The following is a 20,284-nucleotide window of genomic DNA, read 5'->3' as shown; positions in this document are numbered from 1 at the left end:
CTACAACATTGCATGTGATATAACACAAAAAGGCCCTCAATGGAAAAGTGCAAATACTTGCAGGCAAACTTCACGGTACATAGTAAATGCAGTTTACAACAACCGTCTAATCACTTCTAAGAGTTCACTAAAGGACGTTTCCTGTCTAAGTCAGCCCTGGACGATGATCTATAACGAAGTGGGCGCCAGCTGCTCTTCTGTTATCCGAGTAGCCTTCACAAATTGTCTTCTGGTCATTGGTGGATTGCACTCGACCGGCAATTGGCCAAGGCGAAGTCGATTATCTTCATCCTTGTGCAGTAATAACATTATAAGATAGCGAAAGCGCCACGATGCGATATGGATATAGTCTGAAGACGGCCATAGAGCTGAAATGGACCTATTCCAATTGTGTAATCTACTGCAATAAAACAGCATCAATTATAGCAGAGTTCTGCTCTAGTATTGAAAATTTTAGATTTATAGATGTGATGCCAGTTATTATTCTGACCTTTATACAGCTGTGTGTTATTGACTTTTCCAGCTCTGTGGATTTTAAGTACAGCTCTATTTCCACATAATTTATTGTCAGACGCTCATGTTGCCATGTGAACTAATTTTAACTGATGACTACGCACATTGCATTTTAACCGTTAAATTTATGACACTGGTTAGTCGTGTTCCTTATAGTGCTCTCTGCTGGCCTTAGTTATCTGTATAAATACGCGACGGATCTTGCCCATCACGCATCACCGGCACTTACTACGTATCCACATGTATGGATTTTGACGTTTATACCTACATTAGAATATTTTATGGTACGTACAGCTGGTATGTACGGTTTTTAATCATATAATTATTTTATTTTTCTTATGCATCAACAGCCGTGTTGCTTCAATTAGTTTACCTTCGTTGATTACACCACGGTTTTTTATTTGTAACAGATCTGAAGATCGCAGTAGCCGAATCCGGTAATAGTGGGTTGTGAAAAACAAAAACAAAAAGAGTGGGATCAAGGCGGACCTTTACAAAAATTTCGATGCCATTAGAAGACATCTAACGATCAACGGGCCCTAGAAAAATAATAAAAACTGCAAATGATCCAAGTATTGCAGCCAAACGAACATCCTCTACGGTGCTGGCCTCCATAGATGCTAGGCATAAGTACTTGAGAAAGTGCCTACTTTCAGATGAAGCAACGTTCCACGTTTCTCAGTATTCAAATGTCACAACATTAGGATCTGATGCTCCTGAAATGCACACAAAACTCGTATACACATCCACATATGCTTCATAGCCCAAAGCAGCTTGGTGTAATGCATAACAGAGTCCAAAAATGGCTCTGACCACTATGGGAATTAACATCTGAAGTCATCATTCCCCTAGAACTTAGAACTACTTAAGCCTAACTAACCTAAGAACATCACACACATCCATGCCCGAGGCAGGATTCGAACCTCCGACCGTAGCGGTCACGCGGTTGCAGACTGTAGCGCCTAGAACCGCTCGGCCACTTCGGCCGGCGGTGTTACTTAGCCGATGATTTTGATGGCATTATAAATGAAAACGAACAATTAATGATGTCTCTTGATGATGATGATGATGAAGACAACTGTTTTGGCGCCGATTCCGATGACAGTGGAGAACTGGATGGAATTGCGCCATTGACATCGCAAATTGGTGAGTGTAAATGTATACAGAATTTTTTTTTCTCTGCAATCGGGTAGGGTATGCAAGTTTTCCTTTATTTCTTCCTATGAATGTGGATAGGGTGTTATTTGGTATGCTTAGATAACATTATTATACGACGTTTTAAATGCAGCTATTACTGTAACAATTTGGAACGATTTTTCGTAGTTATTGTCATTAACTTCGGGTGTTTCTACGTATTTCCCGGTTTAATATACTATCAAACGCTTAGCCTCCGGCATCGTTGTCTCCATTGTTAGAAAAACGTACTTTGTTCCACTTACGTATAAACTTTGATTGTAGCTTACATTTACAAAACGTACTTCAGAGTTGTGTGCGTGTGCGGTGGCAGCTATTGCAACCTCGTAATCGCAGTGTAGCCGACCACACGCGAACTGTCAAGTGACACGTATCACCGGCCCGGGTATACGTACGGTCCACGTTTCATCGAACTATGTTATTCGGCTGTGACACGTCAGGCGGGAGTTACTTCCGTCCTTAAGTTTTTCACACGAGTGAATTTGCAGAACGAGAGGGTGCGGCACGGTAAGGATGGCTTTCAGCATACAACCGCACCGCTGCTTTGTGGTGACATTCGCCATAAGCGAAAATCATATCCACGTTTTCGACTGTCGTACTCATTGTGAAAGCGTAAGTAGCTGCACGACAAATTACCTATCGCTACGACAGCAGAGCTCATATTGATGAGCTCCAAGCGTGCAGGTAAATGCATGAAGCGCGTCTACGTTACGTGTTTGTTAACATTTGCATGATAGGACAAATGTTGGTGCTACATCTTCTCGCGATGTCAAGATAGTGGTTTGCACCGAGGCTATCTTGTGACTATTTGAGCCGGCCGCGGTGGCCGTGCGGTTCTAGCCGCTCCAGTCTGGAGCCGCGCTGTTGCTACGGTCGCAGGTTCGAATTCTGCCTCGGGCATGGGTGTATGTGATGTCCTTAGGTTAGTTAGGTTTAAGTAGTTCTAAGTTCTAGTGGGCTGATAACCACAGCAGTTGAGTCCCATCGCGCTCAGAGCCATTTGTGACTATTTGATGACGTACCAAATCTGTTATATCGTTGCAGGCCTCTCAGAAAGCTCTTTCCAATGTCACAGAAAAAAGTGTATACTACCACTGAAAACAGAAAACAAAATAGCTGTTATAATTCGTGAGCTATAAATGAGAAAATTATTTGTGTTGTTAGGAAATTCGCCTACTGAGCTGTATAAAGCGAAAACTACACCTCGATATTTGTACCATTTCTGGATATACAAACTAAGACAAAAACCACCGAATGAATCTACGTGCCACGAAGGAATTATCCGAATCGGACGGATATCGGTACATGCGATTTACATGTACAGGCAAACAAATGATTGAAATGTCAGAAAAAATGGACGATTTATTCAAGAGAAAGAGCTTCACAAATTTAGCAAGTCAATGACATATTGGTTCACCTGTGGCCCTTATGCAAGCAGTTATTTTTCTTCGTATTGAAAAAATGGTACAAATGGCTCTGAGCACTATGGGACTTAACACCTGAGGTCATGAGTCCCATAGAACTTAGAACTACTGGAACTCACGGACTTCGAACGTGGTCAGGTAATTAGAAGTCACCTGTGTCATACGAGTGTACGCGAAATTTCCACACTTCTAAACACCTCTAGGACACTGTTTACGATGTCATAGTGAAGTGGAAACGTGAAGGGACACGTACAGCACCAAAGTGTACAGGCCGACCTCGTCTGTTGAGTGACAGAGACCGCCGACAGTTGAGGACGTCGTAATGTGTAATAGGCAGGCATCTATCCAGACGTTCACATAGGAATTCCTGACTGCATCAGGATCCACTGCAAGTACTATGACAGTTAGGCGGGAGGTGAGAAAAGTTCGATTTCATGGTCGATCGGCTGCTCATAAGCCACACATCACGCCGGTGAATGCCAAACGACGCCTCGTTTGGTGTAAGGAGCGTTAAAAATGGACTATTGAATAGTGGAAAACGTTGTATGGAGTTACGAATCACGATACACAATGTAGCGATCCGATGGCAAGTTGTGAGTGTGTCGAATGCCCGGTGATCGTCGTCTGCCATCGTGTGCCAACAATAAAATTCGGAAACGGTGGTGTTATGGTATGCTCGCCTTTTTCATGAAGGGGACTTGCACCCCTTGTTGTTTTGCGTGGCACTATCACAGCACAGGTCTACACTGATGTTATAAGCACCTTCTTGCTTCCCACTGTGGAAAAGCAGCCGGACGGGGTGGCCGAGCGGTTCTAGGCACTTCAGTCCGGAACCGCGCGACTGCTACGGTCGCAGCTTAGAATCCTGCCTAGGGAATGGATGTGTGTGATGTCCCTAGGTTGGTTAGGTTTAAATAGTTCTAAGTTCTAGGGGACTGATGACTCAGATGTTAAGTCCCATGGTGTTCAGAACCAACCATTTGTTGAAGAGCAATTTGTGGATGTCGATTGCATCTTTCAACATGATCGAGCACCTGTTCATAATGCTCGGCCTGTGGCAGACTAGTTACACGACAATAATATCCCTATAATAGATTGGCCAGCACAGAGTCCTGACCTTATCCTATAGAACACCTTTGGGATGTTTTGGAACGCCGATTTCATTCCAGGCCTCACTGACTGACATCGATACCTCTCTTCAGTGCAGCACTCCGTGAAGAATGGGCTGCCATTCCGTAAGAAACATTCCAGCTCCTGACTGAACGTATGCGTTTAAGAGTGAAAGCTGTCATCAAGGCTAAAGACGGACCAACACCATATTGTATTCCAGCATTACCGATGGAGAGCGCCACAAACTTTTAAGTTATTTTCAGCCAGGTGTCCAGTTAATTTTGATCACATAGTGTATTATTTGTTATGATTTTGAAGACGTCCGTACTGACGCAAGTTTAAGAGCTTGTAAAGACAAAACAACTTCTCTACCAATTTTTGAATTGCGGGCCTTGAAAAATATTGCATGTATAGCGTGTGAGGGTAGGAAACCACTTCGACAACCCCTAGACTTCACATGCTCTCGCAAACAAGAACTGGAGTAGCAGTGGATTGACATTAAGCTCAACAGGTGTTGAAGTTGGCATGCCACTCTCTCTCTTTAACAACACTGTCAGTCAGGTTAATATTCATATTTTAGTTCATGTTGTTGATGTTCCCCAGTACTGCATTTGGTATGTTTAGCTTACGACTTTTTTTACATGAGGAAATTGTGTGCAGAATGTTTTTGTAAGTGCATGTGTAATCTGTCGAGAACTTCTACCTGAAAGGCCGTAATATAGGGGACAGAGCACAGGAAGAGAGATAGATTTGGTGCTATAAATACTTAATGCAGCGACCAGGCTGTGTAAGTGATTTTGGGTAGGAGCACTCAGAGGATCATACCTGCAGAGGGACTTCTGGCCCTAGCACTCTCCTCCTTCCGCTGATGGTCGGCTGGGAGAGCGACGGTTCGCAACACGTCTTACCTGCACCAGGCGGCAGTCCGTCTCAAAGGCGGCCACTTGTCTTTCTTTTTTCTTTTTCTTCTTTTTTTCAAAGAGAGACTATGGCACACTGAGAACATTTAGACTCGGATTTGGCACTGTGCGTTGTATCTCAGCAATTTGTAGTATGTTGCAGTCATTTTATTTTAGTGTATGTACTGCTTGTGTCATTTATTTCTTTTTGTTTGTTTCTCATTGTGTTTTGTCAGTGAGCTTTGTGTCACTTCTTGTGTGATGTTGCGTCGTTGCTAACAGCGTTGTGCAAGCTTTCGTCCAACAAATTTACAGTACGTTTTGTTTCATGGGCTTAACATACAGGGTGTTTCAAAAATGACCGGTATATTTGAAACGGCAATAAAAACTAAACGAGCAGCGGTAGAAATACACCGTTTGTTGCAATATGCTTGGGACAACAGTACATTTTCAGGCGGACAAACTTTCGAAATTACAGTAGTTACAATTTTCAACAACAGATGGCGCTGCGGTCTGGGAAACTCTATAGTACGATATTTTCCACATATCCACCATGCGTAGCAATTATATGGCGTAGTCTCTGAATGAAATTACCCGAGACCTTTGACAACGTGTCTGGCGGAATGGCTTCACATGCAGATGAGATGTACTGCTTCAGCTGTTCAATTGTTTCTGGATTCTGGCGGTACACCTGGTCTTTCAAGTGTCCCCACAGAAAGAAGTCACGGGGGTTCACGTCTGGCGAATAGGGAGGCCAATCCACGCCGCCTCCTGTATGTTTCGGATGGCCCAAAGCAATCACACGATCATCGAAATATTAATTCAGGAAATTAAAGACGTCGGCCGTGCGATGTGGCCGGGCACCATCTTGCATAAACCACGAGGTGTTCGCAGTGTCGTCTAAGGCAGTTTGTACCGCCACAAATTCACGAAGAATGTCCAGATAGCGTGATGCAGTAATCGTTTCGGATCTGAAAAATGGGCCAATGATTCCTTTGGAAGAAATGGCGGCCCAGACCAGTACTTTTTGAGGATGCAGGGATGATGGGACTGCAACATGGGGCTTTTCGGTTCCCCATATGCGCCAGTTCTGTTTATCGACGAAGCCGTCCAGATAAAAATAAGCTTCGTCAGTAAACCAAATGCTGCCCACATGCATATCGCCGTCATCAATCCTGTGCACTATATCGTTAGCGAATGTCTCTCGTGCAGCAATGGTAGCGGCGCTGAGGGGTTGCCGCGTTTGAATTTTGTATGGATAGAGGTGTAAACTCTGGCGCATGAGACGATACGTGGACGTTGGCGTCATTTGGACCGCAGCTGCAACACTGCGAACGGAAACCCGAGGCCGCTGTTGGATCAGCTGCTGCACTAGCTGTGCGTTGCCCTCTGTGGTTTGCCATACGCGTTCGCCCTACCTTTCCAGCACGTTCATCCGTCACGTTCCCAGTCCGTTGAAATTTTTCCAACAGATCCTTTATTGTATCGCTTTTCGGTCCTTTGGTTACATTAAACCTCCGTTGAAAACTTCGTCTTGTTGCAACAACACTGTGTTCTAGGCGGTGGAATTCCAACACCAGAAAAATCCTCTGTTCTAAGGAATAAACCATGTTGTCCACAGCACACGTGCACGTTGTGAACAGCACACGCTTACAGCAGAAAGACGACGTACAGAATGGCGCACCCACAGACTGCGTTGTCTTCTATATCTTTCACATCACTTGCAGCGCCATCTGTTGTTGAAAATTGTAACTACTGTAATTTCGAAAGTTTGTCCGCCTGAAAACGTACTGTTGTCCCAAGCATATTGCAACAAACGGTGTATTTCTATCGCTGCTCGTTTAGTTTTTATTGCCATTTCAAATATACCAGTCATTTTTGAAACACCCTGTAAATGTGTGCATTATTTGAAAGAAGATCTGAGTATAGTGATGTATTAGAATCGGAAACTTGCGGAAGTAGCAGTCGATTTGAATGTTTACGAGAAGCAAAGCTCGTGTTGTGAAGTGAGAGAGGCACTGATGTCGTCCAAAATGGAACATGAGTCAGCCACTGATGCAGAACAAGTCAGATCAGCGGAAGAAGTTAATTTAAATGAGTCTGAAAATAGACACAAGTGTCAAATGCAGATTACTCCGATGATGGGGGTTCAGTTCACTCGGGAAATGAAGGTGGAAAGGATGACGACGTGACAGGTAAATACAGGAAGAGGTACGGACAGGGAAAGTAACAGTCCTATTTCACGGACAAGGCATCATAGAGCAACTGGCTTGCGTGCGACTAGTCCTGGGTACGTTACTTGAAGTGCGCAATCAGAATTTATCATTCAATTTATGCAACAGGCACAGAAGAGGCGACAGGGAGGGGAGAGACGATAGGAGGAGGAAAAACAGAGGAAGGAATGAGAACAAGAGAGACAGGAGGAAGAAGATCAAAGACAGGAGATACTCATTAGTGAATCTAGGGAAATTCAGAAGCGACAAGACAAGGAGAAAAAGAAACAGGACTTAGTCATGAAAGAAATTAAGGGAATTCAAAGGAGGGCTGTGAGTTTGTCGAAAACATAAATCAGGTCAAGAATGAAGTTAAGGGTGTAAAGGCAGAGACTGAAGACATTAAGAAAACATCAAATGAGACGCGAGAAGTAGCAGTATAGTCAAAACGTGAGGCTAGGAGAGCCAGATTAGAAGTATGAGGTACCCAAAAAATGCCCAGACTGCGCGAGATCACGTAGCGCTGGCATAGGTCGAAGTGAGCGCAATCAAGAAGGCGATATCTGCTCTCAAAAAGCAGGGGCAAAGAGTGACTGAAAAGACACAGGAAGAAATGTTAGAGATCAGAAACGAGCAAAGACGTCTGACTACCCAGCAGAATGAGCTGGTGGCTGAGATAAGACAAAGATGCGAACGCATCGCTCTTGTACAAATTCAGCCAGAAGCAACTGCACGTTGCCTTGAGTTCGTTGGTCACCAGGAATGTCAAAGACAAAATTTTGCCACCCAACCTGCAGCCACATCCCTGGCTCAGGCCGACGTACTGTAGGAGCGCTCGCTTTAAGGGCTACGGCGCTCTGCAGAGTGCGTGCAGCCATTGGCGAGTAGTTTACAAAGTACGGAGCCTGACCACAACTGCGCGCTACTCAGACGTACGGAAACATTACTACATGACTCTGATGTCGCGAGACGAGGGTACAACAGTATTCAGGAATCGGTCGGACATCAAATCTTGGGCGCATGTGCGCCAGAATTTAGAGAACGTCCAGGGGCTCAAAATTATGATATTTCGATCTGAAACATTTTCTCTCAATTCAAAATTTTCAGGTTTACAAAGAGAACTACAATTCATTATACCCCAGATCATGGATTGTTGAATGTGATAGGGTACTACCCGAGTTATGGCCACTAGTGTACAAATTGGAATTTGTCCGTGGATACCTGGAAGGTTCAATAGCGAAGCGCATGCGTAGCGTTGAAGTTACGGCGAATTCACAGAGGCTTTCCTAAATATCTATCAGTCACAGGACAAAGAAGAAGGTTTTAAACAGGAGATTATGTTAGGGAAGGATTACGAAAAATCGTGGTGCCGCAGTCCGGTAAAGTTTCCCGAGACGCTTGCCAACAAGAACCGTTACCTGGACCAACTAGCCGGCCGCGGTGGCCGTGCGGTTCTAGGCGCTACTGTCCGGAACCACAGGACCGCTACGGTCGCAGGTTCGAATCCTACCTCGGACATGGATGTGTGTGATGTCCTTAGGTTAGTTAGGTTTAAGTAGTTTTAAGTTCTAGGGGACTGATGACCTAAGATGTTAAGTCCCATAGTGCTCAGAGCCATTTCAACCAATTTTTTTTGGACCAACTGTATAGTGATTAGGGGATAATGCGACACTGATACTTAAAACTGTCATTTAGGTTCCAGAAACTGCTCACTGGCAAATGTAATGACACAATAGAGTCATTCAAAAGCGCCCTACAAGAATTTGTCAAGGAAGCACAAAACGCGAGGGACTGAGTGAGGCATAATAGATTAAATTCGCAAGGCGCATCAGGTGGATATAATGGCGGTCAAACCACAAATGGAAACAGTGCGGCAAGAAACCATTATCCAGGCCAAAGATTTAGCAACGAGCGTCAGTGGAATGATACTCGTAGAAGCAGTCGGGGCACGTATGGTGGTAATTTTCAAGAAAAGGGGAGGAAAATGAGAAATTCTAACTAGTTCACGCAACCGGTCTGGAACTCAGGGCCAACAAGGAATACTGGACGGACTGCTAGGGGAAGTCCGCAATGTCATCACCAGAATGACGTAGGGGAATCAGACAACCTAATCCCTCAAACAGAAAACGCAGCAGAGGTCCGAGTACGAATAGGCAGTCGGCCACTGCGGTCACGCCCTTCGTAGAATGAGACTTATATGTTACATCATAAGTTAGTGTTAAGAAACATTTGTGTCCTGCTCGTTTATGTAGTCATTTAGCGTATCGTTCTATATTTGTTATCATTTACACTTTCTGGATGATTTATTATTATAGTTAAAGAACTAGATCTTGTCCTGCCGCATCTGATCAATACGTTTGGCATTTGTAGTTCTCTGCACAGTCCGAATAATTTACCTCAAATTTGAGACGTACTGGTATACTCTCATGTTTCTCAGATAGAAACTTAATTCATGGATAGGAATGTGCCAATTTTTCGGAGGAAACCTCTTGTATTCATGATAGAACTGGTTGGCTCAACACTTCAATATTGCTGTATTAGTAGCGTGTCACGCCAAGCGAAGTTATGTGTTGGAACAGCGCGAAAATTGCATTTTTTGTTCAGAAATAATTGCACAAGTCTTGGAGACACAATTCTTCTCAGAATTCTTCTTGTAATGTAGTAATGGTTTGGTTTCTTCCGCTGACATTGTGTGCATTGCCGGTGGGGTAGCTATACGCACGATCTGTTCGACCATTCGCAGTTAGGAGGCGATAGTGGTGCCACAGAAGTTGATTTGTGATCCGATAGCGGATGCTGACATGATTTTAACCACGCCACGGATACTGATTGGTTATCTTGCGAGATGGCCCTTTTGGTGCGGTTCCATTAGGGTTATCGCCAGCGGAGCGATGTGTGCTCGTTGGTGGCTTTCGAGCGTGGTTACAATTATGGTAATCGCCTAAGATGCGACATTTTTCGTTGGCGGTGCTTTTTTTTTTGTCTGTGGTTACCGCTTATGGATTATCGCCAGTATTACGATGATGTTTGCCTTGTTTCGATTATGGATCGCTAGCGCCCGAGGCGCGTCATCAGCAAAGTTGCGTACTACGCTGCGTGAGCACATGGAATGGGAGTCACGGTAGTATGTATTTAGATGAATAGGAACAAAATGGCGAACGGGACCAGACAAAAAAAGTGAAGATGATCACAAATCCTTATGCACTACAAATTATAAAAAAAACTGGCGTTTTATGTCTTTGCAGCACCTCTTAATTGATGATTTCTATACGTCGATTTTTGAGAGTTATTGGTCAGTTTCAGAGGGCAAAGTGAATTCGTGCCGATGTCTGATCTATCCTAAGAGCAAAGGAGTGTACAGATGGAGGTGAGTAGTAATCGACCCAGCTACTGCGCCAAATATCCACATCAGCGTCACTAACCAATAAGGTGACATCAGGAGACCGAGCGAGGTGGCGCAGTGGTTAGACACTGGACTCGCATTCGGGAGGACGACGGTTCAATCCCGCATCGGGTCATCCTGATTTAGGTTTTCCGTGATTTCCGTAAATCGCTCCAGGCAAATCCCGGGATGGTTCCTTTCAAAGGGCACGGCCGACTTCTTTCCCCGTCCTTCCCTAATCCGATGAGACCGATGACCTCGCTGTCTAGTCTCCTTCCCCAAACCAACCAACCAACCAGCATCAGGAGAAGTATCCGGGTTAGCGTGAAGTAGAAATGGTTAGAGGTAGCTAGATTTGGTATTGGGTAGAATATAATTAGAAGTAAGTGTTGCATGGTGTGAGAGTGCCTGAAGTATGAACGTGCAGGCTGTGCCAGCTTAAACCATTTTAGTGCATGAGTGGTGTTGGGAAACTAACAAAGCAGTGACATACACAACAGCAACTCGGCTTCACTACTAGCAAATGATTAGTTTATTTCTTTTAGATAGCAAGTAATTAGAAACGATAGTGCGATTTTTTAATAAAGCATCCTTACTAGTGACATTGAAAGACAGTAGTAAGACACTCTTTTGCAGTAGTCATATTGTAAAGTTTCAACTACAAACAGTTTATATTTTTCTTGTGATTTTCTATGTAAGCGTTTTTGCAAACATTCAGTGTAAAAACACGCAACTAAAATATGCTGTAAGGATTGTGCAGAAAACTGCGGTGTTCCAAACGGCAAGCGAGAAGCGGGCCGCGGTTGGAGGTGGCTGGCACCGCATACCACAATGCGGCTGGTGGGGCTGGATTGTGAAGTAGCGCGGCGTGCCACTGCCGGTGTGATGTCATAAGAGGGCGACCACCCCAAGAAAGTGATCAGCTGACGCGAAACGGCCACATGGCCACATCGGCAGCTGTCAGCTACAGATGACCGATCAGCCCCCTCCCCAAGGTGACAGGGCAGGCATTTGGCTGACGTGATGACTCTGGGGCCGGTCAAGGGCGACATAAGCGTGAACAGAGCCCCATTCAGCCCTTTTACTCATGTCAATGGAGAGTGAAAGCAACAGCAGGGGTACCACGCCTGCAGTCAGCAGGTAAAGGAAGCTCGCCACTGACGTCATGCGACCACCTGGAGCCACCTCTGTTTCATACGAGAGTTTCGAGGACCAGACCTGAGTACAAACCACTGCTGACAAGAAAGGAGGGATTAGAGAGCGCCAGACCAAGCGACTGACTTCTCCTGACACTTGCTACAATCACTGACAACTGATGCTGCAGCCGGCCGGAGTGGCCTTGCGGTTCTAGGCGCTACAGTCTGGAACCGCGCGACCGCTACGGTCGCAGGTTCGAATCCTGCACTGGGCATGGATGTGTGTGATGTCCTTAGGTTAGTTAGGTCAGAAGTTAAGTCCCACAGTGCTCAGAGCCATTTGAATCATTTGAACTGCTGCTGGAGGACTGTCTTCAACAAGAGCGACAGTTTGTCAACTGCTGCCCCATCTCTGGTCTGTAAATAGGCCAGGTGCCTACTTGTTGCTGCCATAGACTGGAGACAGGTCCTGCCACAGACACCGTTGCTGTTTAGTAAAGGGGTAACCCTTCTCTTAGCACCAACACACCCCCTACACCTGTCACATCCAACCTGTTGCACACCTCATGAGTGTAGTGCTGCGTTCAGTCGTGTGACTAATGTAAAGTTACTTTTTTGGACCTTCACAAGGGTGCAGTAGGATGCTTAAAATATGTTTGTATTTTTTTAAGTTCTTTTTGGTGTGCCTTGCTGTATTTATTTTATTAGGTTACATGTAATTTTTTCACCTTTTACATGTATACTGCGGTACAACGTCACTCTCATCTAAAATCTAAGATTGGCAAAATATCACACACACGCCAGATAACCAGATACAGGAATATTCAAACCAGTTCTTGAAAGTGCTCGCCTTCCTACTCTTTCTTTGTCATTTGCGTAAAGTCTCACTATGTCTCACATGTCATTTAGATATTGTTCATTTTGCGTAAGCACAATTTAATCTGCTGTACTAAAAGAAATAGATTTGCTGAATGCTTCGATAGAATTTCTCATCTTATAGTCTCGATGGAAGACTGAATCACTGTGAATGCTTGGGCAGGGCTCACAAAATCTCTGAGGCAGAGAATGCTCAATGCTCAACGATACTGTATTGTGGTTATGGAAAGAAATCATATCAGATTTCAGCTTCAGTGTGAATGGGTTAGTTAAATGTCTGCATCACCTTTTAACTGTTAAATCATTGTATTTATGCTCAGGGGCGCATGTCGAAGACCTAAGGTTCCACGGGTACAATTCTGCCAACCAGCAAATCACAAAACTTTTAAAGGCATGCAGCAGTGAGTATGACACCTGGTTGAATGAGGGCAAGGCAGGGTGTGGTTTTTTTGGTTTTTGGTTGGCAAAGCTATCGGGGTCTGAACATGTCATTCACAAAGACCCAGATAAAGTCTCATAATTTCTTCTGCTCCATGTCACACTACTCTCCTTATTGAAGTGGGACACTCATCAAGCATAAATTATTGGATAATGGTTAGGTATTAAGAAGTGGCACGCCACACTCTCCCTTTAACAGTATTGTTACATTCACATTTTAGGCCGTGATCTCCACGTTCGCAAGTACTACATTTGGTATGTGTGGTCTATTACTTGTTTAAATGAGGAAAATGTTGGCAGAATGTTCTTTTAAGTGCATGTCTAATTTGTAGAGAACTTGTACCCAAGTGCCCATAGCGGTCGTGACGGAGAACAGGGAGAGAGATGTGTTTGGGGCTATAAATACTGAGTACAGCGATCAGTGATTATGGGAAACAGCACTCAGTGGATCATACCTGCAGAGGGACTTCTGGCCGTAACACTCCCCTCGTTTCGCTTATGGTCGGACAGGAGGCCGCTGGTTCGCAAAATATTTTACCTGGGCCAGGCGACAGTCCATAGCAAAGGCGGCCAGTTGACGGAAAGTGGGTGCAGGAAGCTACTTAAGAGAGACTGCTGGGGACTGAGCCTTAGTGCAAACAGTGGGAGGTCATACAACTCCATGCATTCTCATGTCAGAAGCTGGGACGATGTGGACAGAGCAGATGGTGCATATGTTTAAAGGAGGCAAGACTGTAACTACGCTAACGCCAGGAAGTCGCCAGGTTCTTTTAGTGACCAGCAAAAAAACACGTATATTTCACGGGCATGACTGTCTGGGAAGCTTAACAGCCTTCTTTCAGAAACTGGAAATGGTCGGCTTGGAAAGGTTAGATCTGTCAGTAAATGAGGAACATTGGTCCCGTCTAAGTCGATTTCCTTTTTTTTCTTGCCCAAACATGGCCATATTTAACGTGAGAACGACGCCTACATAGCTAAAAATCTTCTTTTTTCAGACAAGAGAGATTTAGAGTCGATGATTGCCTCTTATCAGGATATGCAAAGTGCTCTTCCAACGTGGGAACCTTGGCGCTGTGTCTGGATTGGCTACCGGGCCAATACAACATTCAAGAGGGGATATTCAGTGAGTAAATGATAATTCGATTGGTTTGTACAACGTGGGGGTGGTTTCGTTTCCTCTAGTTTGGCTCTCATACCGAGGATTGGTGGAAAGTGGTGGTGATTCTTTGCGTTTTTCGTCTTCTGGTCCTCCCCTGGTAGAAAACCATAGATCTTTCCCTTGTGGGTGAGACTTGTGGTGTATATCTTGTGGTGCACTAAGAGCCAGTGGCAAACTGTACCGAGGATAGAACTGCATATCTTCTCGTTCATATCGTGTGTCACGGTAGTGAACTTACTCGTCATTCGTCGGCCGTCCGACATTTGACAATTCCAGCACGCACAGTCGTGCCTTTGAGTCAGATCGGTTTGGCCAGACAAGCGAACGGGTGCACCTCACACTGAAATATGCCGGGATTTCAGGGCTCTGATAGGGAAGGTCCCGCGTTCTGATAACCACAACGTCAGACCGCGTAGTTTGCAAATTTTCGTGGGTGCCGCTCCGCGCTCACAGTGCGCCGTTTCCTGCTGCAGCCTGAATCAAGGTGAGAGGGTAAGATATTGCTGCACTGGTGTAGAGTTGTTAAGTGATATTCACAGCTCCCTGTACTCAGGTGAACCTCATTTTGTAGCATACTTAATCGTGGTTAATTCCATTTGAATAGAGTTGGACCTCGCAGTAGATTCATTGTTGGTTAAAAACAGTGTTGGTTGCAACTTTTGTTTTTTGTTTTTCAAGTATGCGTTTCGCCTTATTTAGGCATCTTCAGGTTATCTTAATTTGGTATTTCTTAGAAGGATCCTTTAGACAGTGTAGCCAAAGGGCATCGTCGAATATATCATGCCAACCTCGCCTTCGTTAAACTCAGTAAAAACTTTTCTAGCAGCCCTTTGACTACACTCTGTAAAGGATCCTTCTAAGAAATACCAAATTAAGATAACCTGAAGATGCCTAAATAAGGCGAAACGCGTAGTTGAAAAATAAAAAACCAAAATTGCAACCAAGACTGTTTTTAACCAATACTATTAAGCACTGGTTGCTGTATGCCACATACGGATATGGATTGGAAGAATTTCTCCAGTGGATTCATATAAACGAAGTCAGATTGCCTCGTAAAAGGGATTAATTCAGGGAAGAATTTGTATAGCTTCCACTCCCGATGTATGCTTTGCCAATCAAACACCATCCCTTTTCTGAATCGTGTTTGTCATTTTTTGTGTAAGATTTATCAGCTCATTGTATTTAAAAAGGATTAATAAAAATTTTACTTTGTAATTTTAAATACGTCAGTGTTTTCATTCATACTCCCTCAACTATTCACTATTTGTATTTTATTGTGGTGGTACATGTGTACACCAGCAATTTAAGCTTCACTCTTATTAAATCAATTAATTTGATTTTTGAGTTCTGATAGAGACCACATTCATAGGCAACAAAAGCGCCATGAGTACATTCACTAATTCACATATAAAAACTGAGTGTGTACCTCAAGATTTGGTCGTTATTTAGAAGATAATACTTTTTGATGACTAACTGAACCCCTCAGCTGCAGATAGGTGTTGTTGATATACCTCGATGTGGACAGCTGAAAATGTGTGCCCTGACCGGTACTCAAACCCGGGATCTCCTACTTACATGGCAGACGCTCTATCCATCTGAGCCACCGAGGACACAGATGAATATATAATACTTTTTCCTGTAAAGCTAATAAGATTTAACATCACTCAGAGTTACATTTACGATTAAATCAAGCGACGGCGTGCAAAGTCTCTTAGACGAAAATTTTCAGTCACTCTACACTCCAAAGGGGTCACATCACGTTAATGGGGTAGCAGCCCCATGATGCCCTTACAGAAGGACTGAATTGTCCTGAGGTTCTCATCATTGTCGAAAAAGTCGCCCTGTTGCTTATCACGCTGCGAACATTCGTTTTAGCTCGCTCAGTGTGTGGGAATGGACACCAGAAGGGAAGGGTGGCTTAATCAACATCGATTTTGCCACCTTCTGAGGTCTTTTAATATCGGCTCCGAGCGGCAGTTAATTTGAAATGGTTTTCTAGGCCACATACAAGAAAACCGCGTGATTACCACGCTTGGCATCGCGGTCCTGACCTCCATCGCTGAGGCGTCACAGTAAGGAGTGAAATGTGAGTAAGAAGGGGCCTGGCACGTCCACGGTGGCGTTGGGAAGAATTACGATGAAATTTGGTGCTAAAGCGACATCATTAACCCACCTTACACCCCACATGACCTTCTGAGCTCTTGCTATTTTTCGTATTTGTCGACATCTTGCTGTTTGAGGTATCGCCAAGCCTGAGGGTGAACTCGCAGCGCGCCAAGCTTTTATACAATTACAGAGGATGGTTGTAGGCACCCCTGAGCTAAATTCAAACTGCGGCGTCGCAGTGGGAGACAATTAAAGGAATTTAAAAAAAAAAAGTGACCCTCTTTGTGATGTGCAGCGTATTTATCAACTCCACAGTGCTCACCGTTACATGTTGTCACATCAACTTTCAATCTCAATATCTCTGTGGTACGTAAAGCATCCATTGAATTAAATGTCATTTTAACGCCACAGCCGTTATAGACGCCGGTCTACTGGAAATAGTGTGTCGTTATTTCCATCATGCATGATAGTCCCCTCGTCCTGAAACTGATGGTGGAACCCATCATTTAACATGACAGACTTCCGCAATCCTCTAGTTCACCCATTTTTGTAACGACGAAACGACAATATTGTGTGCCGGTATCAGTTAATCGTGACATCGTTATATCGTGTCAAGCGTTGAACGTGAGGCAGTTATAAAAATATATGTTATTTATTTTCATTGTCAGCGTTCCTTCTAACGTTACCGCCGGCTAAACTGTACCCAACGGCGTCAGTGAAGGTCAAACTAAGTTTATTTCTTCTGTAAATAACCCGTTTAACGCTGAGACTGGTGACACAATTTTGATGCTTCCTGGTTTCCGTCTGTCCACGTCCAACTGTACATTAAAAGTGCCGAGGGGCCTGCAGCATCAGTTTATTTGGTCGAGATGGTGAAAAATATTCCTCACGGGCAACGTAGGTTGTATCAACATTAAGTTCCATTACAGCTCTCATAAACAGACTTCTCTCGGAGAATGGAGTATTATTTTTACTAGAGAGAATTCCACTGTGAAACGAGTATGATATTCTTTCTGTTACTGTAGTTCCTTACGGTTGGTAACTATTTTGGTGTCAGTCTTTTGTTTGGCTTGACGGGGATCATAGTATCTTTCTACGTTGTACCCATGCTTTCCCGCCTACTTATCTACTACACTACACATCCTCTATAGATTGTTCCACGTAATTCCACTCTCTGGCTGCTCCTACAATTCTGCCCCCCTCCCCCTCCTTTTACTTATTTTGCAACCAAGTGAACAATTCCTAAATACCATAGCATATGAATCAATAATGGACCTTTCTCTCACATCATTCTATCAGATATGAAGACAGTGACGTACCTGACAGTGAACTGTACAAAACTGACCAAAGGTGATTGTCCAGAACTGAAGAGTGAAATGTAAAACAAATTTGTTGTCCCTATTAACAGCATGTTGGCAATGACTAGATAGCCTATATAGTAATCACTATTCGTAGATGATTTTTTGTTAATTTCTCCTCTCGAACGTCGCATTTGTAGACGGCCATAAAGCCATTTGATAAGTGACTTAAGCCCGTTTAAAAACCATCTACAATACTCACGAAGCCCACAGATCTGACCGTTCAAACTATCAGCCACGTCTTTCATAGTAACGTCACTTAGGTACTATATCTGAGGGATGTGAGAGAACTTAATATCTAAATGTCATAATTCTTGGGTAGCTGATACAATACCTCTTCTCAAATTACGTGAACACTTCACGTGAACTCAGATTGGTTATTGATGATAGGTGTACGGATGAGCGTATAATATAATCAAGGCTACCTACAATGAGGGGATCCAATCAGCCAGTGGAACCTACATAATCAATCTACACTCCTGGAAATTGAAATAAGAACACCGTGAATTCATTGTTCCAGGAAGGGGAAACTTTATTGACACATTCCTGGGGTCAGATACATCACATGATCACACTGACAGAACCACAGGCACATAGACACAGGCAACAGAGTATGCACAATGTCGGCACTAGTACAGTGTATATCCACCTTTCGCAGCAATGCAGGCTGCTATTCTCCCATGGAGACGATCGTAGAGATGCTGGATGTAGTCCTGTGGAACGGCTTGCCATGCCATTTCCACCTGGCGCCTCAGTTGGACCAGCGTTTGTGCTGGACGTGCAGACCGCGTGAGACGACGCTTCATCCAGTCCCAAACATGCGCAATGGGGGACAGATCCGGAGATCTTGCTGGCCAGGGTAGTTGACTTACACCTTCTAGAGCACGTTGGGTGGCACGGGATACATGCGGACGTGCATTGTCCTGTTGGAACAGCAAGTTCCCTTGCCGGTCTAGGAATGGTAGAACGATGGGTTCGATGACGGTTTGGATGCACCGTGCACTATTCAGTGTCCCCTCGACGATCACCAGTGGTGTACGGCCAGTGTAGGAGATCGCTCCCCACACCATGATGCCGGGTGTTGGCCCTGTGTGCCTCGGTCGTATGCAGTCCTGATTGTGGCGCTCACCTGCACGGCGCCAAACACGCATACGACCATCATTGGCACCAAGGCAGAAGCGACTCTCATCGCTGAAGACGACATGTCTCCATTCGTCCCTCCATTCACGCCTGTCGCGACACCACTGGAGGCGGGCTGCACGATGTTGGGGCGTGAGCGGAAGACGGCCTAACGGTGTGCGGGACCGTAGCCCAGCTTCATGGAGACGGTTGCGAATGGTCCTCGCCGATACCCCAGGAGCAACAGTGTCCCTAATTTGCTGGGAAGTGGCGGTGCGGTCCCCTACGGCACTGCGTAGGATCCTACGGTCTTGGCGTGCATCCGTGCGTCGCTGCGGTCCGGTCCCTGGTCGACGGGCACGTGCACCTTCCGCCGACCACTGGCGACAACATCGATGTACTGTGGAGACCTCACGCCCCACGTGTTGAGCAATTCGGCGGTACGTCCACCCGGCCTCCCGCATGCCCACTATACGCCCTCGCTCGAAGTCCGTCAACTGCACATACGGTTCACGTCCACGCTGTCGCGGCATGCTACCAGTGTTAAAGACTGCGATGGAGCAAACTGGCTGACACTGACGGCGGCGGTGCAGAAATGCTGCGCAGCTAGCGCCATTCGACGCCAACACCGCGGTTCCTGGTGTGTCCGCTGTGCCGTGCGTGTGATCATTGCTTGTACAGCCCTCTCGCAGTGTCCGGAGCAAGTATGGTGGGTCTGACACACCGGTGTCAATGTGTTCTTTTTTCCATTTCCAGGAGTGTAATTGGCAGTCTCTGTATTGATGCGGTGCGTCATGATGCAACGACGATTCCTCTTGGTGAGTATTGTTTACAGGTTTTTGTCTAATGCAAAGTCATGTACATTCATTCCGCTCAACCACCGATTTATGGTTACATTTACCACCATACTCGCAGGAGCATGAAATGTATTGGGAAAGAAAGGCGCTGTCGCTCTTGGTGTCTACTTAATTCCATGTCACATATCTCCGCAATCATCTACGACCTTGGATAACAAAGAAGCAGTGTCTGATTCTACAATTATTACAGTACAAAAGGGGTTATACTCCAGAATGCATATCAGAATTTGCGAATCAAAGACATTACGCAAGCAGCGTAAGTCTGTACTGTTGTTGTTTGATTTGCTGGGTCTAGATTGGGGTCTAGGCAGATGAAATGGCTGCTTTTGTTAGCAGCGTGTCTGCACTGTTGTGGTTTGTTTTGCTGGCTCTACATTGGGTCTCTAGTTGATGTAGTGGTTATGTTTGTTAGCAGCGCGAGAGTATAATGTTGTGGTTTTCTTTGCTGCCCCTACATGGAGCCACAGTTGATGTAGTAGTTACTTTCGTTAGTAGCGTTA

This window comes from Schistocerca piceifrons, chromosome 3 (genome assembly GCF_021461385.2).
Source record: "Schistocerca piceifrons isolate TAMUIC-IGC-003096 chromosome 3, iqSchPice1.1, whole genome shotgun sequence".
Classification (NCBI taxonomy): domain Eukaryota; kingdom Metazoa; phylum Arthropoda; class Insecta; order Orthoptera; family Acrididae; genus Schistocerca; species Schistocerca piceifrons.
Note: the sequence above shows the minus strand (reverse complement) of the source record.